This window comes from Schistocerca cancellata, chromosome 12 (assembly GCF_023864275.1).
Source record: "Schistocerca cancellata isolate TAMUIC-IGC-003103 chromosome 12, iqSchCanc2.1, whole genome shotgun sequence".
Classification (NCBI taxonomy): domain Eukaryota; kingdom Metazoa; phylum Arthropoda; class Insecta; order Orthoptera; family Acrididae; genus Schistocerca; species Schistocerca cancellata.
Window position 1 is genome coordinate 155992215 of NC_064637.1, and position 4982 is coordinate 155997196.

Here is a 4982-nt window from a genome sequence, read left to right on the forward strand (position 1 = left end):
CTGTCTGGTCTCCTTTCCCAAACCAACCAACCAACCAACCAACCAACCACGCTGTCTGGTCTCCTTCCCCAACCAACCAACCAACCAACCAACCAACAGTTATAACGACCTTGTTCAGTTACGAAAATAGGTATCCTGAGCGGCCCAGTGTAAAGCAGAACCGCTGCCCGTTCAGTTCCGAATCTGATCTGGAATTACTCAGGGAACCGAGTAGTCTGCGGGACAAAAATTTTTTTGCAGAGCGGAGTTTACGCCGCCGCAACAGCAATAACAAAACAGTGCTTACGACACTTTATAAACGGCACGATATTATATGAAGATAGTAACTGTTATCGAAAGAACAGATACCATTGATGACCGTGCAGCTTTTCTGGAATAAATGATAATTAATTGAAACCCTCAGCTGCCGACAGGTGTTGATATACCTCAATGGGGACAGCTGAAAATATGTGCCCCAACCGGGACTCGAACCCGGGATCTCCTGCTTACATATCTATTAGGAACATTACGAATGTAGGTTGTGGAGAGTTGGGAATGTGGGTCTCACGGGGAGCCTGCAAGGGATAAGTCCCTGCTGCCGCTCTATTCTCTGTGCCCTCGGTGGCTCCGATGGATAGAGCGTCTGCCATGTAAGCAGGAGATCCCGGGTTCGAGTCCCGGTCGGGGCACACATTTTCAACTGTCCCCATTGAGGTATATCAACTACACCTGTCGACACGGTAACAGATCCTAAGAAAATGTTTTAATATACTACGATGGATACATTATGCACTGCTCGTCACTGATATTTCGTCACTATGAAGATAGCCCACGACTAACATGAAAAACGCATGGAGTTCACTGGAAGCTCGGACGTGGAATGATTAGCATTACACCTGAAGCTCTCTAACATGCAGAACACGGCAAGTGCCACACCCGAACTTTCCCAGAAACTTCACCCAGTGGAAGAGGAGTCAATATGAGCGAAGATGTGTGTCAGCTTCTTCACAGATACTCGACCGTTTCTGAGAAAACAACGTCAAAGTTTTCGATGTACCGTAGATTACTTTTAGCGGGCAATAAGCTCAGCCCGTCTGGTGGTGCACTGGCTAATGTCGCGGCTTCTCGGGTCGCTATGACGACGTGGCTAGAGACGTCCAGTTACAGAGTCCAATGAAGCAGGTTCGTGTCCTGGTACATGCTAATATTTTTCCCATCTTCGCGTTTGTAACTCACTCTGTCCTGTTCACGTAACAGAAATATGTTCTGCAACATTCCACATTATTTACGTATAAGTGCATGATCTTTCAATAATGAGTTTATTTTCGATTTTGCTACTTCAGTCTGATTAAAAAACGAAAGGTGAAGTAGCTGTGTGTGAAGCAAGAGCAATGATATTTATATGCTTTCTTGTCACAAACATTAAATGGTTTTTCTCATTTTCGTGTGTCTGGTTAGGCAAGAATCTAAGACTACAGCTTAAATCATATTTCTAGTCTTGTAGTCACAAATATTTAGCTGTAATCGAATCCTCAACAAGGCTTTCATAAATTTGATGGCCAGGACAAAGATCGTAAATTCGACTAGTAGGTTGGCATAAATAGCTATTAATATTATAAGTACATATTTTATTTCACGTTTCATTTTTAACACTAACTTTTATTACGGAGAAATATGCAATTAGCTATAACGATGAAGTGATGTCCTAGAGCAGGGCCGCTATAGATTCTCTACCTAGCAGGCAGAAGAGGCCGTTTATCAATCCACAATAAGTTTTGTCCATCTCAGGTCATCGTATCTACAATAGTTACTGCTGCTCTTTTTTACTTCATGATTTTCCTGACGTACTTATCAATTTTGTGTTTAACAAACTACTTGCCAATGTTATATTTAACACGTACGTAAAATGGTATGTATTTACTCGTCAAAAATAACTGTTGTGCAAATGTGTCACAGCTACATTGCTTACTTAATATACGTATATTTTATGTACACTATGTAATTTTATATTTGTTACTGTATTTGTTACTGTATCATGTCATCTGAAGATGGGCAGAGCTCGAAACGCGTAATGGGGAATAAAATAAACGGGTCTAAAAAAATACCCTAGTATGTGTTCTTCGCGATCATCCAGCTTTTCTTAAAATTCGTTATAGATTTTGTGATAAAGATCGGACCACACAGCGACCGAGGGACGTCACGTGACTGATTTCAGCCGAACGAAGGCACGTCGCGCGACTATATTCCACACGAAAGCCAGACGCCCACTGTGGTACTTCCGAATTTTGGTCACTCGTGTAAGGAGCACGTCAGGAGACCAACCTGTGGCGCCACCTTGTCGCACGCAACCAAGTCGTTACTGGCAGGGACAGCCGGGGTCGATCGGGAAGAGTTGAGGGGTGGGGGGCGGGGGTTGAGTGAGGGGGGAGGGGGAGTTCGATTAGCCACGCTGACCACCCGACCGTGGCGGGCTTCGTTCCGACCACTCAGCCGAAATGAGCTGACATTAACTCCCCCATACTTGTGGGCCAAGTCACACACCGCTTACTTCTCCGCACACAGAACCCTGTAAGAGGGACTCGTACGATGTTCACAACGTCACATCACATTGCGAGAAAACGTATTTTGTTTGTCATGAAATGGCATCTCCAACATATACACTGGAGAGACAAAGACGCTGGTACAACTGTCTAATATAGTGTAAGGTCCCCCGGAGCATGCACAAGCGCCGCAACACAACTCGGTACGAACTCGACTAATGTCTGAAGTAGTGCTGGAGGGAACTGACACCATGAATCCTGCAGGGATGTCCATAAATCCGTAAGAGTATGAGGAGGTGGAGATCTCCTCTGAACATCACGTTACAAGGCATCTCAGATGTGCTGAGTAATGTTGTCACTCTGTAGCAATTCTGGACGTGTCGGATGTCGCACTGTCCTGCTGGAATGGACATGAGGTGATCAGAAAGGATGCTTACGTACCTGTCCCCTGTCCCAGTCATATCTAGACGTATCAGGGGTCCCATATCACCCGATCTGCAGACGTCCCACACCATCACAGAGCCGCCACCAGCTTGAACAGGGCCCTGCTGACATGCAGGGTCCACGGGTTCATGAGGCTGTCTCCACAACCCTACTCGTCCATCCACTCGACACAATTTGAAACAAGACTCCTCCCACCAGGCAACGTGTTTCCAGTCATCAGCAGTCCATTGTCGGCATTGATGGGCTCAGGCGAGGCATAAATCTTGGTGTCATGCAATCATCAAGGACACACGAGTGGGCTTGGAAAGGCCATATCGATGATGTTTCGTTGAATGGTTTGCATGATGACAGTTGTTGATGGCCCAGCATTGATATCTGTGGCAATTTGTGGAAGAGGTGCATTTCTGTCACGTTGAACGATTCTCTTCACTCGTTGTTTTTCCTGTTCTTGCAGGATTTCGGAGATTTGATGTTTTACCAAATTCCTGATATTCACGGTACACTCGTGAAATGGTCGTATGAGTAAATCCTCACGTCATCGCTACCTCAGAGATGCTGTGCCGCTGGCCGGAGTGGCCGTGTGGTTCTGGGCACTACAGTCTGGAACCGAGCGACCCCTATAGTCGCAGGTTCGAATCCTGACTTGGGCATGGCTGTGTGTGATGTCATTAGGTTAGTTAGGTTTAATTAGTTCTACGTTCTACGCGACTGATGACCTCAGAAGTTAAGTCGCATAGTGCTTGGAGCCATTTGAACCATTTGAGATGCTGTGTCCCACCGCTCGTGCTCACACTATGACAATACGTTCAAACTTACTTAAATCTTGATAACCTGCCATTGTAGCAGCAGTAACCGATCTGACAACTGCACGACACACTTGTTGTCTTATACAGGCATTGCTGACGGCAGCATCCTATTCGCCCTTTCTGGCGCACTCCGCATTGTTGCCAGATGTATCCAAGATGATGGCGTGTAGACATGGCAACAGTGCACCATGTCATACAAGATGGGGTCTGTGACGGCATTCAAGATGGTGGATTTGGGCTACCTCCACTAACCTAAGTCATCCAACCACCACCTCATCCTTGGAACTGGCGCCAAGTTTAAATTTTGGTGGCAAAGAAAGGTCTTTCCATAATTTTCTTTGGTTAGTAGAGACTAACCTAAGAAAATGGCGGGAAAGGAAGGTCATCTCCACTAACCTAAGGCATCCAATCGCCACCTCCTCCTAGGGGATGGTGGGAAAGTGACCTATCCTCTGCTGGACTGCTGGAGAAAGGAAGGAGTGTACTTTATTTATTTTGGAACAATTTATTTAGGTTCAAATGGCTCTGAGCACTATGGGACTCAACTGCTGAGGTCATTAGTCCCCTAGAACTTAGAACTAGTTAAACCTAACTAACCTAAGGACATCACAAACATCCATGCCTGAGGCAGGATTCGAACCTGCGACCGTAGCGGTCTCGCGGTTCCAGACTGCAGCGCCAAAACCGCGCGGCCACTTCGGCCGAATTTATTTAGGGATGCAGTTCATTTATCACAGTGATACAAAACATATGCTCTGACATGCCACAGAGCCTAAGGTCTGGAAACCACTCATAAATAATGCAATACATTCATATCTAGACAGCCCAACAACTCGTAAATCATCAAAATCCATCTAAAAGACTATACAAATATGCTTGCTAATTGTCAACTGTCGAAATCATCCACTAGTCTTTATTTTAAAAAATTGAGGCGCTACCACCATCCAGTATGTTTGCAATGAGGTCCAGAGTCCAACTGATCTAGTACACAGTACCACCACCAGGGGGTGCTGTTGTCTGTTCCATGTTGTAATCAAAGATGGTGGTCTGGAGGGGAAAATTGGTGCGAAAATGTCTCTGCCTGCACTGGGTTGCTGGAGAGAGTGAGGAAGAAGTGTACTTTATTTATTTTGGAACAATTTATTTAGAGATGAATTTTGAAAGATAGTATATTTATCACACTGATAGAAAACACACGCTCTTACATGGTTGG

General features: G+C 45.4%; 1 non-coding gene across 1 annotated transcript; it reads left to right on the top strand.

The window, feature by feature from the left end:
• The first annotated feature begins 593 nt into the window (after window positions 1-593).
• Window positions 594-668, top strand: Trnat-ugu (transfer RNA threonine (anticodon UGU)). Its single transcript has one exon. It is a non-coding gene; the product is annotated as a tRNA-Thr (tRNA).
• The last annotated feature ends 4314 nt before the right edge of the window (window positions 669-4982 follow it).